General features: G+C 36.4%; 1 long non-coding RNA gene across 1 annotated transcript in view; it reads right to left on the bottom strand.

The window, feature by feature from the left end:
* Positions 1 to 20,695, bottom strand: part of LOC309660860 — an 850,010-nt gene that overhangs the window by 199,076 nt on the left and 630,239 nt on the right. The window lies entirely within an intron of this gene.

Below are 20,695 nucleotides of genomic sequence, written 5' to 3'. Positions count from 1 at the left end.
TAGAGTGATGGGATAGGGAGGGTGGGAGGGAGATGCAAGAGGGTGGGGATATGAGGATATATGTATACATATAGCTGATTCACTTTGTTATACAGCAGAAACTAACACAACATTGTAAAGCAACTATACTCCAATAAAGATGTTTAAAAAAATGCTATGCATGCATCTCATTTCTTCACAATTAAATTTTAAATAGAAGCAAAATGTCACTAATGCATGTCTAATTTTACAATGCAAGAAGATGTTGTTGTTAAAACATCTTCCACTGTTAGCCTCTGGCTCCAGTGACTGCCATCCAAAGAACAGGGAGGAAGAAACAATTTGGAGAGCAAGATAAGTTGTTTGCTGGGGGCACAGAACATGATAAGTAGTTGGAAGTCATTAAATTATAAGTGCCTACAAGTGTGACTCATAATCTATCTATTAAATATATTTCAACTACAGATCACTTTTTATGAACATCATTTCTCATGATTTCATGAAAATACTTCAAATTTTAAGAAATTAAAGAAAATGTGATAAACTTAACTAACTGATATAATTTAACCTGAATTTGTAGTTTTATTTAATTTAAAGAATTTATTGGAATTTTTTCCATTTAACTAGAAAGCATCTGCAGGTTTGTAAATGTAAAATAATGAAGAACAGCCTTGGGATTTGTTTTAACTTTGCATGTGTGGGAAGAGAAAAGACTTTAAAATGTCCCCCAGCTTTGGGAACACATGCACAGAAAACCTAAATTTTCAGTCCTATATGACTGGATATTACTCAGGATTGATAATTTATTGAATTAAAAATTATATTCAAATATGCATATAAATAGTAATAACTGATTCGTATGTATCTGTGGTCCATTGCAAAAGGTGGCCACAGATAATTCTTACATCTGTACACATATTTCTTTGCAGTGTGACCACTAGTACTTTTTCATCAAGTGGTAGAGTCTATTTCCACTCTGCTTGAATTTGAGCTGGCCCTGAGGATTATTCCTTGACCAAGAGAATGTGGTAGAATTGATGCTGTGCAACTTCTAGGTCCAGACTTCAAGAGTACTTGTAGATTCTGCTCTAACTTTCTTAGAACTTACTGTAACCTTGTAAAGAAGCTTGAGATAAGTACCCTGAGGGTGAGATACTGCTGGAAAGAGGCTCTACCAACAATGCACCAGATGCCCAAAATGCGTAGGGCTACTTTGAACCATCTGTCCTTACTGGAGTCACCAGTAGACTGCAGATGAATGCATGACTCAGGTGAGACTAGCAGAAGAACTACCAGCTGAACCCAATCCAATGCCCAACTCACAGAATCATGGACAAATAAAAGAGTTGTTGTTTTAAGCCACTACATTTTGGGATGGTTCATTTTGTAAAATTAGAATACTGAGACAACAGCATTTTACCAAGGGTTTAATATATGGAATATCTTACAATATTTAAAGGGACGATATTATCCACACTGCTTTTTACATAATTTATAAACTGTATATTTATAATGTTCTAATTTAGAATCCATTAAAGATATTGCATCAGCTAATATATTTATTGGATATCATTTTAAAATCATTTTCTGAATGAAGAGAACATCACTAACTCTTTTTCTGGTTTCCTTATTCCCAGCAAAGATTTCTTCATATTGAATTTGTTCAGTTTAATTTCTTTCTGGTTAAGTATATTGTCCTGAACTCTATTCAATGAATTTCATTATATTGTTGCAGAATGTTTCTAGGGTCATTTGGGACACTTCTGTCTTCTTTGGATGTGCTGTTCACACTCCTTAGTTCAGTGTCATTGGTATTCTGTCATCAAGCTCGTTGTTTAAAATGTGAAATCTCACTGAGTATAGGATTAACTACAGAGGAATGGTTCTCTCCATTCAGAAGACACAGCTGCACTCCTGACAAGAGTCCTTGCCTGCCCCTGCCCTGTCTCTATCGATAACAATTTGTTCCGGTGGAGCACACTGCCAGACGTGATACAAAGGTCTTGTCCTATATTCATTGTGCCTGGGATGAATAGAGCCCCACATAAATATGCATATTTAGCAGAGACTTCTTACCTAATCCCTTTTAGTATTCCTCAAATTATCTTGGATAGACCTTGATCTAAAACATGGATATCCTTTACTCTAATAAAAGTTCCACCTCCTAGAAAACCCACCACTAAGCCAGGTCTAAGACTCCATGAATCACAACCTTTGGTTAGGGATGCTGACCAGAATCATATTCAACCATGTAAGACTTTGGAATTGGTGATTTATATTGCAATTTTGCCCTGACCAGACAAAATCTGTATTTGTTCTTCCTTTGCAGCATGACTACACCAGCTAAAACAAATAAACTTCTTCTTGGGAAGAAGCTTCTTGATTTATTCTGAAGGATTATATGTTCATTAGGATCCCAGGAAGAAACAGGTTGTACCCTCAAAGGGATAATTGAAGGGAATTTAATAAAAGGATGCTTTTCAGAGGTGGAGATAAGATAAAGCCATTACTATCCCTGAAGTGGCAAGTGTAGGCTGTGGCCTTACAGAACTGGACTAGGGCCACAGTCATAGAAAGTGAGCCACCGCCAAAACAATAGTCCTTCACAAAGAAGGAATGGATTTAAATCATATCCTAGATAGTATTTCCTTCAGACTTCTCATCTTCAGTTGATTCCTTCCATTTGCCAAATCCAACAGAAACCAGACGGCAATACAGCCCTGGACTCTTGGGGCAAAGAGCAGGGCAGGGAATGATAGAATGGATATGGGAGAACACAGAATAACCATCACAGCTCGGGTAGAATGGCTACAAGTTCTAGATTGAAATCAGGCTTTTTTCTCCTACTCTTAGCAGATCAGGTGCACTCACATACTGCTAAAGAACAAGATGTCCTCTCTGTATGCCAAATATGAAGTGTTAGCAGGGAATTTAACTTTACTGTATATACACAATAAATGTATCAAAATAATACCCTTGCTAGACTTGCCTTTCCTTATCTAGAGAAAATGTGGGGAATAAACCGGGGCTCTGAATATCAGAAAAATTTGTTTTAAATCCTGAATTTGCCACTGCTTAGCTGCAAATCCTTGAGTAATAAACTTAGTTTTTTGCTCGTTTTTTCTTTACCTATAAAATGGAAATACCATACCTACTGTATAGAATTACTGTAAAGATTAAACAAAAAGATGGTTGTAAAAAATTTGTAACATGCTCAGAATTTAGTAAGCTCTGAATAAATTTAAGGTATTGTTTTCAGCTAAAAGTTGTTAGAGTTGGTAACCTTGATTATTACTACTTTTTTCCTATTTAATGACTGAGAATGTTCCTGAATGTGTGGGTCTCTGGACTCCTGCATCTACTAATAACTTTCTTCCAAAAACTGTGAATTCACCTTTTAAAATAAATACATAATTGATAATACAATTAAGAGCAACTAAACAAATGAAATTTGTTTTAATGTATTATTAAGTTAATAATATTAATAATATTATAATTATCTATTAATGATAAAATGAATATAAGGCACATTGATCTGCTACTCGATGGAAGTTTATGACTCGAGTCTTAGGTCAATATGGATTAGATTCTACACTCATGAGAGTTACTCAGCATGTAGTTAAAATTCTTATTGCCAAGTCCATAAGCTGAGGTGGCTGGAGCAATGAACATCTTAGTGAGAAGATATTTATAGTAGCTGGAGATGTATTAGTGATATTACCAAGAAATTGATCAAAGCACTTACTGCACTGAGGGTTTTTACATTTGAAATTTTAATAAAATGAATTCACATTTGTATGGACAGCATTTTTATAATCACAACTTCAATCAGATATTGTTTTTTTCTCTCTTGAAGATTTTGGCATGAATATAATTTTCAAAACCTTTCCTATCACATTCACATGCTCTGTTTTGTGATAAGCTCTCATAGCTGTTACTTTGAGAAGAATAAATGGTACAAGATAAAACCCTTTAGATGCGTCCAGGATTAGAACAAAAAAAAGTGATGGTCCAAAATGTTTTACTTCAAAAAAAATCACTAGAGTGTTAAGTGATGATTTATAAACACAGCCAAACTTCCAACCTCTAAGAAAATCTGGGAAACATTTATCAAGACCAATAAATAATAATTTCTTCAGGGTACTTTTCAAATGGTATCTCATCACTAGTTTTATTTTGATCTATTTTTTAAAACTTCAGTTCCTCATGGAAACAAGTTGTATAGCTTATGGTATTACTCTAGCAAAATGATTTCCATAAATAAAGCAAGATGCAATGGAAAGGAACATATATAAAGATTAATGCAGCAGGCTTCTAGGCTTATGGTGACTAACTATAATTCCTGAGCCTGAAGTTATTGGAAAGAAAATCTCTCTTATGGAAACAGGCAACAAATCCCGAACTATCTGGTCAGCACAAGCAATTTACTTTCCCTTGACTTAAAAAAGTGTGGTTTTATAGCCATTTTCCCTGTGTTTATTGATTTCATATGCAGTTTTGTACAGTGACATAATGCATCTGGGCTTCATACACAGAGAAAGGATAACTAACATTTGTCTCATTCGTCAACCCAAAGTAATCAATGGGACCTGGTCTCCACTTAGATGTGCAAAGCAACAAGGCAAATTCTCTTCAATTAAAGTGACTCAGGAGCAAGAAAGGTAAGAATATTGCAGAAAAGAAGGAGCAAAAATAAGAAAAAAAATCCTAATGTTAAATGCTTGTCAGAAAATAAAATCATGTGTAAGTTTTTTGGCATCTTTCATCAAGTGTCACTTTAGCAGCATTGTAAATGCTAGTCATTTGTGTGCTCTATGCACCAAGAAAAAGTGTGGGTTACTTAAGGTTATTAATCTGTGTGCTCAAGGAATATGGATGCACTTTAATACAACATAATTAGGTAAATTTGCTGCAATATCAAAGTCCTATTATACTTTATAAACTAAAATACAAAGTTTTTAATATTATTTAATGTTTCATTTTCCTGCATCAGTATACCCATTCATCATGTCAGAAAAAATTAATGAAATATTCAGTAGAAATGATAGCACTCAGAGGCAAACCTAGTCAAAATTCTAAAGTTGGTGAAATTGTTCCTTCTTCCTTCTAACCTTTCCCTGCCTGTGCTTTTCTTCCATAACTCCAACCACTGTGCTCAGTATCCAGTGTTTTCATGTTATTTCATTGCTGCTCTCTTGTTAGGGACTGAATGTTTGTGTTGTACCAAAATTCATATGTTGAAATCCTAACCCCCACAGTGTGATGGCATTAGGTAATGGGGCCTTTTAGAGGTGATTAGGTATGAGGGAGGAACCCCTATGCATGAGATTAGTGCCCTTATAAAAGAGACCTCAGACAGTTATCTATGAACAAGGAAGGTGAACTTCACCAGACTCGAAATCCGATGGTACCTTGATCTTGAACTTCTCAGCCCCAGAGCTAAGAAAAAATAAATGTCTTGTTTAAGCTACCCAGTCTATAGTATTTTTGTTATAGCAGCCCAAACATAACCTCTAGATCACACAAGGTAATCTAGCAAAGATTTTGCTCTGTGTTGTAAACTATTTGCTCTACCCTACTTATTCTCAAAGAACTTGACTCTCAATGTAGCCACTGTGAGTAGGCAGGGGACAACTTGACCACATTGCTCCAGCTAGTTTTTGTTGGAGACTCTTTCACAGCAAGTCTGCTAGCTCTTCTTAAACACCTTAAAGGAAATTTTAATGAAACAACCCATAAAAAACGCATCCCAGGTCAAGCAAATAACAATGACACAAGTAAATTTCTTTACCTCTGAAGAAAGTCCTGTGTCATCCAGGTGCAGTTCCAGCAAATCATAAATTATTCTCATTCATTCATTCAGCAAATACTTATCAAGCAAATATTATATGTTGCTTTTGATGTGGTGAAGCAACAAACTAGACAGACCCACTCCTTGAATCTGTCGAGTTTAAATTCTAGAATAACAAATTCTTACAGCTCACTACGCCTTTTGTCAGTACAGAAATGTTTGTATCCAATATTATAAACTTAGAACCTGGGAAAGCCAGCAATCTAAAGAAATATCTATGCAGATTTGGGAGATCCTGAGGGCAGAGGGGGCTTTCTCCTTTTTTTTTTTTTTTTTTGGACTACGGAAGAAAAATACATCATAGGCCCTTCTCACACAGATATAAGCAGTAAATTCAGTGGTACATCTTATTGAAAAGATGGAGGGCCTGAGTTTCTCAAGTTCTCTTTGGAATACACACAGCTCAGAAGATGTCTCAGAGTGTATTAAGGGTGTTAGTGGATAGTCTGACTGGGTATCTTGACTAAGGAGTTTGCCAGAAAGAGGCGAAGTGAACTGAAGTGGAGGGCTGTGTGGCAGACAGCCTCAGTCAGACACACACGGAGATCACAGATGGATGCCCCTGGTCCACAGCCCAAGGGGATCAAGCCCAGGACCTGCCAGTCTGCCCTACTGACAGGGACAAGAATCAGGCTCTGAGATACGCACCCTGGAGATTATACCAGCAAACCTTTTTTAGAATGGTGACAGGAAGGGCAGTGGGGCTTCAGTTGTCACCAGTCTGGTTTTTCAGCACAGATCAGTCACACTTAAGTAGACACCAGTGAAGAACCTGAGAACCTGCCTGGATTGAAGGGCTTCCAGAGACCTACCCTGCTCCTTCCCATCACATATGGTACCATACACATATCCTATATATCCAGATACCATCCTAGAAAGAAAAAATAAGAACATGGAGGTAGGGGAAGACTGGGAAAACTCTAAAAGCAATACAGTTCATTTGGAAAAGAATGATTCAACTAAAGATACTGTCTAAATTACAGGATAAACAGCATATATCATACTAAGTTTAGTTTTGTATTGCTCATGTGCACTAGTATAGTGTGTGTGTGGGGGGAAGTTGTGAGGAAGATCAGATAATTTCATAGAAAAATTAAGAAGCTGTATAACATAACTTAGTGTAGTGAAAACAAATTTGCAAACCTGTATGTTATCTTCAACTCAAAAGAAAAGAAATATATTTGTGAAATATGGATCATTGCTTTCTATCAAAATTACGTGTAGGGTTTTATTTCAAGTACATTTTCTAAAGTACCATTATTGGTTCATTAAAATAAAATTGAAGTCTAAATCATATTAGCAGCTACATCACATAGTAATTAAAACTTCCAGTCAAAATCATTTCAATGTATGCCTGTTTAGACACTGTTATTATTATTACATAGTGTCTCTAATGCATATAGAGATTGTACATGATTCCAGATTATAGGTGATATTTATGCGACGATAAAACTCTAAAATATTATTTGAAATTTTCCTTTTTGGTGTCCAGTGGCCCTATGCACAGCTCAGCTAGCTGGGCTACATCTAATGGCCAGTCTCAGGTAATGGAGGCCAAAGCAGAATCTGAGGCCAAGGAGAACAGTTCTTGGTGTTTTTATTTTCCAAATATAAGCTTTGAAGTTAAGGTTTTAAATTTGCAAGAGTCGTATTAGGTAAGGCCCAAATGTCTAAGCCCTAAAATCTCTAGTGATGAAGATTATATCACAAGAATAGAGTGGGAAGAAGAGCAGCAGTGCCAGTCTCCCCCTTCCCTCAAGCCCACAAGAAATAAAAATTCCAAGAACCAAAGGAAGAAACTGAGGGAGCACTGTAACAAGGGACAGAGCTATGTGGGCTTCTGCTGGAGAGAGAAGAGGGACGACCCTGTGGGTGTGACTGAGTCTGCAGCGAGTGACCGTCTGTGCTCCACCCAGGTCACAACCACTCATTGCAGGCTGCCAGGGAGCCAGGTGGGAGACAAGCCAGTGTCCCAGAGCATCCCAGGAGCATCTGTACCACATCAGCAGTGCTGAGGAAGCATAGTAGCAGTTCTTTTCAATATTGTTCAAAGAAGACTTCCCGTTCGCAGCAGTCAGAACATCTCTCATTGTTCACACAGTAGCACTGACATCTTCCTGGGCCCTGAAACTTTGCTCAACCCTATCTGAACTACGCTTCCAGAGCAAACAAACTACCCTTACAGACAATTCAATGTCTTAGGATCCACTTAAATTCCAAAGTAGGGAATGGAGGCCTGGACACCTGTACTTACGTGGATGTGCTGGTTTAAATCACTTCAACCTTCCCTGAGCCTGGATCCGTATATCTTTACAAAATGAACTGCCTTTGAAAATAGAGCTGACAATGGTATTTAGTGAGCAACAAACATCATGCCTCTCATATACGTAGGAAAGAAGAAAGTGTTAAAGAGGGTTTTCTCTTTAGGGAGAAGTAGTTACCCATCAAAACTTTAAGTCGATAGAGATAATGACACCAGGAAAATGAGAGCTTGTAACCCTCTTTTATAGCTACTGCTGAGTGCTCTCTCAATTTGTAAGAATATGATCCACCTAGGTAGTTGTCTCCTTTGTAGTGCTCTCCCTTGCTTTAGGGTTTTCCATATGCATTATAACGGACATGGTGGGTTCCCCTCTCATATCCCTCAGCCCACCTCTGGAGTCAGATTCAGTTCTGGCAGACAGATTTTATTCATACCTATAGCTTTCTGCTCCCCTTCTCCTGGGGCCAATCTTTGGCCCTGGGACTGTGTTTAGCACGGAGCTATGCCACCATGAGTGCCTCTCAACCAATGAATAGCAGTGGGTATATAGCTTCGTGCTTTCCTCCCTTGGTTGCAATAATTCTACAGAATCTCTTAAAGGGTCCAGAGCAGGACTGAGTTCCAGTTCCCCACAGCAGTAATCCACTCATTAGTAAAACTTTAATGGCTTCCCTCCCTTTTGTTTCTCACTTGTTCTCTCCTTCACTGTCCGAATATTTGGTTTAGTATCTGCTTTTGAGGGACCCAAACTATGAAATGCACATTGTGGAGTCAGTGTACTTATGTATCACAGCCCTTGATAACTTCAATTGTAAGAAATGTGATGTGTTGATATAAATTATCCTTAAAACAAAAAATCATTTTTATAGCTCCATCTTTATAGATTTGATTTATTATGAGAAAAAGTCTTTCTTTTAACTTTGTAAGGAAATTACAATGAATGTCAACTAAAGGAATTCTTAAAAAAATGAAATCTCAAAGACAGGTTAAGTGCAAACTGTTTGCCTGAGTATACCATTCTTTAGTGTTTATACTCATTTTAGGTTCAGGTTTATCTCTAAGCTGGGTGCCTATCATTTTCTATAAATAGCCATTAAAATTGTCTTCTGAATCCCTTTACAGCACTCCAAAGATATGAAGTTCTCACAAGGGAATGTGAGTTTGATTTTGTTGAGTTGAGAGATCTGTCCTTGGGAAATGTTTGTTATGTTTAATTATGTACCCCTGTGTCTTCATGAAGCACTCTCTCTGTTAAAGCAATATTGATCTACTTCCCTTTCTGTCTGGGCATTGTATTTCACAGATCACTGTGGACATGTCAGGCATTCCGAGAAATTTAAGTATAGAGAAAAATATATAGGATAAAAAGAAAAAAAAAAGAGCACTAGTTCCTGTTCTTATATTTTTGCATTAGTTTGTTGATAAAACACGAAGAAGCAAGGGTGATTTTTTTTACCTCATACCTTCTAGAGGTCTTAGAGGCTGTGAGGTGAAATGAAAAAAATAATAAAATGAAAGCAGTGAGTGCATTTTTGGATCAATTTACATAGCTCTACACCTGGGGCCAGCTTGCCCTGGTTATGATGGACAGGTGTCTGTTGGTTCCTTCTTGAATTCATCTTTGCTTATGGATCTGAGAAGGCACTTGTCATTCCAACCACATCTCATGTCATATATAGACTATAACAGAGAATAAAAGAACAAATACTGAAAGAGGAAGGCAGCTGGCATAATTCAAGGTGAATCTCACACCTGGGGATAGTCTGTCTTTATAAGAAGGTAGTGTAAACAATAGCTATAATTTGTGTCAGGGCACATTCCTGAGAGCTTTCAAATTGTCTGATGCTAAAAATAGGAATGCTGCTAATAAAAATGATTAAGGGGAGAAAACCGAGGGCAACTGGCTAGCTAAGACATTTAGTAATGGAATATGACACTGTTTGCTTCTAGGTCACTAGCTCCAATTCAGTCAAAATCAGAAGCAGCTGAAAGCTGTGGTCATGTAATGTGTGCTTGGTGGCCTATGTGAAATAGTGTGATGGTCTTAGTTCAGGGACGATGTGTCCCCTGCACCCATAAATATATTGAGTATCAGTTATAGCCTTTCAACCGTTTTAACTGTTTTGCAGTTACTCTAAAGAGACCAAATATTGCTTAGGATTAGATTCTATTCTGATCTTTCTTACTGGTATCTCATCGTTGCCGAAAGGGGCCTCTCAAAATGTGAGTACAGTCAGCCCTCCTTATCCACAGATGCAGAACCCACAGATATAGAGAGCCATCTGTACTACGCCAGTTTATATACGGGATTTGGGCATCCATGGAGTTTGGTTTCCACAGGATGGGGGGCGGTGGGTGGTGGAAGTTCTGGAACTAATCCCCTGAAGACACCAAGAGATGATCAGAACAATTTTTTCCCCCAGAGACTTTGGGGACTGATTGGTGACTTTAGTTTTGTCCCGTATGGCAACTACTAGCTTCTTAGAATTTTTATTTTAAAGAAAATAAAACAAAAGGCATTGTGGGGGGCTTCCCTGGTGGCGTAGTGGTTGAGAATCTGCCTGCCAATGCAGGGAACACGGGTTCGAGCCCTGGTCTGGGAAGATCCCACATGCTGCAGAGCAACTAGGCCCGTGAGCCACAACTACTGAGCCTGCGCGACTGGAGCCTGTGCTCCGCAACAAGAGAGGCCACGACAGTGAAAGGCCCGTGCACCGCAATGAAGAGTGGCCCCCGCTTGCCACAACTAGAGAAAGCCCTCGCACAGAAACGAAGACCCAACACAGCCAAAAATAAATAAATAAATAAATAAATTTATTAAAAAAAAAAAAGGCATTGTGTTATTTTGAGGTGGAATTTGAAGGAATTTGCATTGATTTAAGGGTTGTATTTTCTTTTCCTTTTTTTTTTAAGCTTCTTTAAAAAGCATAGCTTGGGTTTCTGGATAATTTTAGAAATGTGATAAAAAATAACTTTCTAAAAAAGCCATCTAGTTCCCACTATGCTCAGCTCAACATTTAATTTCTCCAGAGAAGTATCAATTTTGAAAGGTACAGACTTGTAGCCACATAAATGGGCAGTAATACTACAAGAAGTCAGGTACCTTCTATGTAATACATACACAAAATAGCAATGTAGTGTTTAGTTTACCAAACCCTACAGCAGCAGCCATTTTCAAAAAGTAAATAGTTATTTACTCCAGTCCAAGGGGAGGGGATTAAACTTGAACAACAGTAAACAACTATGAAGGTAATTATTTTTCAGTTACGAATGAAAGTCTTCCAGATAGTTATCAATCCTAAATATACTCTCTATATGTTATATTCCAGATGAGATTTGCATTTTGAAGGTTTTGGAAGCTTATGTCATTGTGAAGTATTAAATAGGAATACTAATAGATAAAATGAAGTCTGTGTCACTGAGGAAATGTTGAATGGTCTTTGGTGTCTGTGGAGCTTAGACTCTTGGCTCCATCATTTACTACTAGTATGCTCTTAAGCAAGAGTATTTCCTCTAGCCTCAATCTTCAATGCTTAATTTGTAATCCAAAACCTACAAAACTGGCCATAACAGTATAAAAATTATTTGGTTCCTGTGGCTATATAGAGATTATAGACATATTAATATTAGTTTGCTTCCATTTAAAGTTTGAATTTAAATAAATAAGCATTTCATATATATTAAATTAGATAAAAATATAAAATATTATATATATATAGCAAATTCTCTCCAGTATGAAAAACTTGAACTCAAGATACTAATCTCCTTCGACCATTCTAGATAGTATATAGAAATTTACAGTTTGGCATGAATTAGATAAACACTGCCTAAGCAAAAAGTAAACAAACAAAACAAAAAATAAAGTAACAAAGAAAAGAGCCGGATAGGATGGGACCCTGCCTGCTACCATGATTATTAACAGTTGATTCATATTCAATGCATAAATATACATTATTTATAATTTTTTCCATGTATTATGGTGTGTATGTGTGTGTGTGTGTAAGATAAGTATAAATAAACTGATTCTACTTCATGAGTTCAATCTTCTCATCTAATTTGTCGGTAGCTGGAGGGCCCAATTCAATATTCCTCCCTTCCAGGGTATTGTAAACAAAGGGAGAGATACAAGGTGCCAAATGAGAATTTCAATATTGGTATTATTCTTGATGGGCCAATAACTCCCAGTAGTGCTATACTGTAGAAGGCGGTTGCAACCTAACGCCAAAATGGGACACTTTTCCTTCCTCCTCCTCAAATCTCCGTTTGGTACAGCTGGGACTACAAAGTAGTTTAAAAGTACATGCATTTGGACTTCCCTGGTGGTGCAGTGGTTAAGAATCCACCTGCCAAAGCAGAGGACATGGGTTTGAGCCCTGGTCTGGGAAGATCCCACATGCCGCAGAGCAACTAAGCCCGTGTGCCACAACTACTGAGCCTGCGCTCTAGAGCTCACAAGCCACAACTACTGAAGCCCGTATGCTACACTACTGAAGCCTGCACACCTAGAGCCCATGCTCCGCAACAAGAGAAGCCACTGCAATGAGAAGCCCGCGCACCGCAACGAAGAGTAGCCCCCGCTCGCCACAACTAGAGAAAGCCCGCGCGCAGCAATGAAGACCCAACACAGCCAAATAAATAAATAAATTAATTAAAAATAAATAAATAAAAGTACATGCATCAACAAGCTTTGTGGAGGATCAGTGCACTTTACAAAACAGGTCACCTGATAAGAAGCCATTGAGCTCAAGAGAGAAAGATGGGAGTCCCTGACCTAGGTGCAGTTTCTGCTTTCATTATCTACTAGGTATGGGGCTGTGTGGAAATCACTTAACATCTCTATGCCTCAATTTCCTTCTCTATAAAATGGAGATGACTAAAGACGTATTTTACAGGGCTGTTTGGAAAATTAAATGAGTTAATGTATATAAAAACTTTAGAACAGGTGTCATTCTTCTTACCTACAGGTGAGAAGTGGGATGGGGATGGGTGCCTGTTTTGAGGCCTTAGGCACTAGTATAGTACTTGGACTAACACATATCAATAACCTTAGCTAAAATGTTGAAGAGTAAGTAAGGAGTGGAGAGAGAAGCTACACATGTTCACTTCCTTATTGCTCTTTCCTGGAGTAAAGCAGAGCCCATGCCCTCTACTGAAAGAGGAGGAATGAGAGACAAAGCTGCCCTCTAAATTCAAATAACCATTTCATCAGCTTTTTGAAGTCCCAAGGTAAAAGCATCTCTTCAGGTACTGTGAAATACAGCACCTGAAATGTGCTTTTGTCACACTCATCTCTCTACCCTTGGAAGAACAGGGAAGTGTACACTTCAGAGAATGGAGTCTAAAACGGAACCGCCCCTATCTGGCTGTTCCATTCTTTGTGAAAAATTCAAAAAAGTACCTCCATAAGACCTTCCAGATTGAGAATTTCATTTACTTCCCAGAATAATGATGAAGGTTTTTTTTTTTTCAAAATAATAAAATCCATGGACTTAGTAAGGGATCCTGATGAAGTACTATATAACCATGCAGTATTCTTTTTAAATCTGTACTTTATCACAGATTAAATGGGTTGAATTTACAAATATTTAAACCATTTCTCTAAGGCTTATGGGGAAAATTAAATTCAAACAGGTTTCCTATAGGCAAAGGCTGAATCCTTCTGGTAGTGAAAGTTAACAGCAGTGACTGAGTTTTCAAATTCTTTTATATGTATTGTCTTACTTGATCATTCCAACAGCTTTGGGAATTAGGACACTGTTATCGTTTTTGTTGTTGTTGTTGTTGTGTGAATGAGAAATTTTAGCCTCAGACAGTTTGTTTTGATTGCTCCTAGTCACACAGCTAGAAAGTGGAAAAGGCAGGAACCAAACCACAGGGCTCCACATCTCTTGCTGCTTCACCGTGCTGCCACTAAGCAGTTACGATTTCACTTTCCATTTTATTGGGCATTGGGTTAGATGTTTTACCCTGTAAATATCTCTCAGAAATTACAGTGCAAACTAAGAGAGGGTCATTCAATTCAACACATACGTATGGTATACCTATTATGCTATTTGACAATAAACTCTCTTTTTATAGTTATCAGGTACACAAAATGAGATCAGCTTACACTATATATTTGCCCCTGTAAAGAACTGTTTGTTTAGCATTTCATCTACTGCTGTTCCTATAGCAGGGATCTAAGGCTAAATGTCTTCTAAATGGAAAACTGAACGTACAAGGCTCTTTACTAAAACAGGCAAACTAGTGAGCCAAGTAATAGATCTCCTTAACATAGTTGCAGGTTATTCCCACAATATCTAAGCCCCTTTGAGTTTAGAAAGATATGTGACCATTTTTAAGTTATTTCTATTTTGTACACAGATTTGAGAGATTGAATAGTACGTAGGTTCAAATCTTGAAAGCCTTTTGCACAGATCATATACTGACTGGCGTGATGTTGAAAGATGCCCTAGTGGAAAATTCATGGCTTACTGCATTCCCCTAAACTCCCCAAAGTTAGAAACATGAATTAGCTTATCTTCTTGAGAACTATTTGTGAATAAGTGTTCAACATTCATTGGTAAAGTAGAAAAATCTTGATAAGTATTTTAATTTTAGGATCTTAAGTATTTTACAATTGGTCAGATAAATAATTACAATTACAAAAATGTTTATCATAAAAATACAGATATTACAGAAGTAGGTATTTCTATATGTCTTCCTTTCCAAGATATTTATTGCTCATTAATCTTGCATCATTATCTCTTACACACATCATTGTAGTAGCCTTCTAACAAATCAACCTCTTCCACTTTTGTCCCTCTCTAGTCTATTTTTGCTTTCTACTGCCATCTTTAAATATATGTATATGCTCTTTTCTTTTCTTTTTTGTGTAAATACTTCAGTGATTGAACATCGCAGTAAGAATAAAACCCCAACTCCTTACTATGGTTATAAGGCTTTCCATGATCTGGTTCTAGCCTGGCATGACCATCTTATTACACACCTCTCTCCTTTTTTTTCACATTAAGCGACAGACATAGTTTTTAGCTTGGCAAACCTACCAAAGCTCCTCCCACCTCGGGGACTTTGTACAGGTTGTTTCCTCAGCCATTTTAACATAGCTGGTTCATTAACACTCTTTAGATTTCGTCTCTATTGGGTAGTCTTTCCTGAGCTAGAGTAGATGGATATCCCCACAACCACCAGCCCTAATTACAGAAAGAACAAAGTAACGTTCTTTTCAACTTTGTTTTGTGCCTTAGCTTCTATAATAATTTATCCTGGTCACACTCCCCACACCCTACTTTTTTTTTTTTTTTTTTTTTTTTGCCTGCAATGTTCAGCTTGTGGGATCTTAGTTCCCTGACCAGGGATGGAAACCATGCCCCCTGCAGTGGAAGCAGGGAGTCAACCACTGGACCACCAAGGAAGTCCCCCAACACCCTACTTAAAAAAAAATATTTTAACAGATTCTAATGAAATATTTGAACTCACTTATTAGAGAAAATATACAGAAAAAAATACATTCAAAGATTTGAAAAGCTTTTAAACTTTCAATTAAAGTATAAAATACATAGAGACACAAATTAAAAGCATACAAATTGATGAACTTTCACAAATTGAACACACCCTTATAACCAGTACCCAGAACAAGAAATAGATCATCACAACTAGCCCCAGGAGTCCCACCTAGTCCCTTTCCAATGTTCACTAACACCCAAGAGTGCACAATAGCCCCATATAACACTATAGATTAACTTTGCCTGATTTTGAAATTTTTATAAATAGAAATATGTACTCTTTTTTGTCTGTCTTCTTTTCCTCAACTTTATGTTTGTAAGATTCATCCATGTCTTTGCTTGGGGTTATAGTTTGTTCATTTTTACTCTGTATTGTATTCCACTGTGTGACCTTTATTTTATTATTTATGGAGTGTGGTTTTCAGCTTTTTCTACTACAAATAGCATTTCTATGAATATTTCCCTACATATCTTCCTGTGGGGGGGAGAATATATATATACATATATACTATTGGGTTACAGGGCATGCATACGTTTAGTTTTGTTGATATTGCCAAACATTTTCCCAAAGTGATTGTATCAACTTATCTTTCCATCAGCAGTGTGTAAGTGTTCTCATTGCTATACATACTTGTGTAAACTTCTTTTCTTCTTCATTGTAGCCTTTCCGGTGGCTGTCTAGTTGTATAATACTGTTACTTCGGTTTGTTAGTTTTCTTAGTTACTAATGAAATTAAACACCCTTTCAGATGTACTTTTTGGTTTCAAACTCTTACCTGTTCTTTTCTAATGGTTTTCCTGTCTTTTCCTAAGTTTTTAAAATTTCCTTATATATTCTAAACAAAAGTTCCCTGAATCTGTAGATGGCTTTGGGTAACATGGGCTTTTTAACAATATTGAGTCTCCCAGTCCATAAGCATGGAAAATCTTCCCATTTATTCGTCTCTTCTTCAATTTATTTCATCAATGTCTTATAGTTTTCAGTGTACAGGTCTTTTACTTCCTTGCTTAAATTTATTCCTAGGTACTTTATTTTTTTGATGCAATTGTAAATGGAAATGACAAGAAATAACAATTGTTGGCAAGGATGTGGATAAAATGGACACTTTTGTACTGTTGGTGGGAATGTAAATTGATGCAGCCACTGTGGAAAACAATATAGAGGCTCTTCAAAAAATTAAAAATAGAACTACCATATGATCCAGCAAATCCACTTCTGGGTACTTATCCAAAGAAAAAGAAAACACTAATTCAGAAAGAAATATGTACCCCCATGTTCACTACAGCATTATTTACAATTAGTCAAGATATGGAAACAACTTAAGTGTCCATTGATGGATGAATAAAGAAGATGTGGTATATATATATATATATCCAATGATGGACATTTAGGTTGTTTATATATATTTTAATATGTTTATATACACACACACATGCACACACACAATGGAATACTATTCAGTGCTAAAAAAAATGAAATCTTGCCATTTGTGACAACATGGATGGACCTTGAGGGCATTATTCTAAGTGAAATCAGTGAGACAGAGAAAGATATGTACTGTATGATCTTACTTATATGTGGAATCTAAAAAGAAAAAACAAAAAGACAAAACAAAGCTCACAGAAATAGAAAACACATTGGTGGTTACCACAGGCAGGGGTGTGCAGTGCACAAAATGGGTGAAGGGGGTCAAAAGGTAAAAATCTGCAGTTATAAAATAAACAAGTCATGGGGGTATAATGTACAGCAGAGTGACTATAGTTAATAATACAGCACTGTATATTTGAAAGTAAATCTTAAAAATCCAATACTAGGAAAAAAATAAATTTCTGTAACTATGTATGGTGACAGATGTTTACTAGAATTATTGTGGTGATCACTTCACAATGTATACAAATATTGAATCATTATGTTTTATAATTGAAGCTAAAATAATGTTATATGTTAATTACACCTTAATAAAAAAATTCTTAAAAAAAAAAGTTACTTGCAGGACGTGTAGGATATTGTATTGCATTTTCTCTCTCTCTGTGGCTTCCATTTTTCAGAGCCTTATTCAAGAGATGTCTTTTGAACAGAAGTTCTAATCTTATCATTGTCTTATTTACCATTTTTCTTATGTTTAGCACCATTTATTATATGTGATCTTTGAATACTCTATAGTCATGAGGATGCTTTTCTATGCACTCTTTGAAAAGTTCTATTGATTTCCCTTTTACATTTAGATTTGCAATCCATCTGGAATTTACTTTTGAATAGTGTGAGGTACAGGCCAGGATTCATTTTATCCATATAGATATCTAACTGACCCAGCACCACTTACTGAAAAGTTAACTCCTGGCCCACTGTGCTGACCACATTGTTTGTTACCTTGTCAGAAATCAAGTGACAATCCATCTATGGATTCAATTCTGAACTCTCTTTTCATTTCTATTTTTCTGTTTGTCTTTGTGCCAATAATATTCTGTCGTAATTACTATAGCTTTACAATACAACTTGATATCTGATAGTTTAAGTTTTCAGCTTTATTTACCAGCTTTGTTCTTAGCCCTTTTCAGTTCCATATAAATTTTACTATCAGTTTGTCAATTTCCAAAAGAAAAAAAAAAGAGGGAGATGAGCTACTGGGGCTTTAATGAATCATGTTAAATCTATTAGATCAGTCGGTGATATTGACATCTTTATAATATTGAGTCTTCTATATTCCACAGACATTTTTACTCACAGTTTGACTTTTTTTCTTCCAGTTATACTGAGATATAACTGACATACAGCACTGTATAAGTTTAAGGTGTACAGCATAATTATTTGACTTACATATATCATGAAATGACTATCACAGTAAGTTTAGTGAAATCCATCATCTCATATACATACAAAATTTAAAAAACAGAAAAAAATTTTTCCTTGTGTTGAGAACTCTTAGGATTAACCCTCTTAACAACTTTCATATATAACATTCAGCAGTTGTTTATCATGTTGTATATATTTATCATGTTGTATATATTACATCCCTAGTATTTGTTTATCTTATAACTGGAAGTTTGTCCTTTTGACTGTTTTCATCCAACTCCTCCTCCTCCCACCCCACACCTCTTGTAACCCCAGATCTGATCTCTTTTTCTGAGTGTTTTGTGTGTGTGTGAAATATACTTGACCTACAACACTATGTTAGTTCCTGGTATGCAATGTAATGATTTGATATCTATACATTTCAAAATGATCACCACAATATGTCTAGTTACTATCTGTCACCATAAAAAGATATTACAAATTCATCGCCTATATTTTTCACACTGTGCATTTTATCCTCATGACTCAATTCTTTTGCAACCGGAAGTGTGTACCTTTTAATCTCCCTCACCTACTTCTTTCCTGCCCCCACTGCCTCCCCTCTGGCAACCACCTGTTTGTTCACTGTATATATAAATGTGTTTCTCTTTTGTTATGTTTGTTCATTTGTTCTGTTTTCTAGATACCATCTATAAGTGAAATCATTTGCCTTTCTCTGTCTGACATTTCATTTAGCATAATACCTGTAGGTCCATCCATGTTGTCACAAATGGCAAGATTCCATTCTTTTTTATGGCTGAGCAATACTCCATTGTATCTATAAACCACATCTTTATCCATTCCTCTATCAGTGGACGTTTAGGTTGTTTCCACATCCTTGCATTGTAAATAATGCTGTAATGAACATAGTGGTGCATATATCTTTTCTAATTAGTGTTTTGTTTTCTTCAGAAAAAATACCCATAAGCAGAACTGCTGGATGTGCTGGATCATATGGTGGTTCTATTTTTAATTTTTCTGAGAAACTTCCATACTGTTTTCCACAGTGCCTACACCAATTTACACGCCTACTAACAGTGCACGTAGATCCCCTTTTCTCCACATCCTCACCAATACGTGTTGTGTGTTGTCTTTTTGATAACAGCCATTCTGACAGGTGTGAGGTGATATCTCACTGGGTTTTGATTTGCAGTGCCCTGATGATTAGTCATGTTGAGCATCTTTGCATGTGCCTGTTGGCCATCTGTAAGTCTTTTTTGGAAAAATGTCTATTCCCATCCTCTGCCCATTTTTTAATCAGGTTTTTTTTTTTGATGTGGAGTTGTATGAGATCTTTGTAAATTCTGGCTATTAATCCCTTACTGGATATATTATGTGCAAATATATTCTCCCATTCAGTAGGTGGCCTTTTCATTTTGTTGATAGTTTCCTCCACCGTTCAGAGTTTTTAGTTTGATGTAGTCCCACTTGTTTATTTTTGCTTTTGTTGCTTTTGGTGTCAGTTTCAAAAAAAGAATCATCACCAAGACCTACGTCAAGGAGTTTACCACCTATGCTTTCTTCTAAGAGTTTTATGGTTTCAGGTCTTCTGTTCAAGTGTCTAACCCATTATGAGTTAATTTTTGTGTAAGTTGTAAGATAGTGTTCCAGTTGCATTTCTTTGTGTGTGGCACTCCAATTTTCTCAACATCATTTATTAAAGAGACCATCTTTTCCTCATTGTATATTCTTGCCTCCTTTGTCACAAATTAATCAACCATATATATATGTGGGTTTATTTCTGAGCTCTCTATTCTGTTCTATTGATCTATACATCTGTTTTTATGCCAGTATCATCCTGTTTTAATTACTACATCATTGTAGTATAGCTTAAAATCAGGGAGCATGATACTTCTCGCTTTGTTCTTCTTTCATAAGATATCTTTGGAAATTAATGGTCTTTAGTAGTTCTACACTAATTTTGGGATTGCTTGTTGTATTTCTATGAAAAATGCCACTGTAACTGGATAGAGGTTACATTGAATCTGTATTTTGCTTCGGGTAGTAAGAGCATTTTAACAATATTAATGCTTCCAATCCATAAGCTTGAAATTTCTTTCCATTTATCTGTGTCTTCAAGTTTTTTCATTAATGTCTTGTAGTTTTCAATATCCATGTCTTTCACCTCCTTGATTAAATTTATTCCTAGGTATTTTATTTTTTTTTGATGTGTTTGTAAATGGGATTGTGTTCTTAAACTCTCTTTCTTATAGTTATTAGTGTATAGAAATGCAAGTGATTTTTGCATAATGATTCTGTACCCT

The sequence above is a fragment of the Balaenoptera physalus genome (assembly GCF_965194825.1).
Source record: "Balaenoptera physalus genome assembly, chromosome: 5".
Lineage (NCBI taxonomy): Eukaryota > Metazoa > Chordata > Mammalia > Artiodactyla > Balaenopteridae > Balaenoptera > Balaenoptera physalus.
Note: the sequence above shows the minus strand (reverse complement) of the source record. Positions and strands in the feature narration are given on the sequence as shown.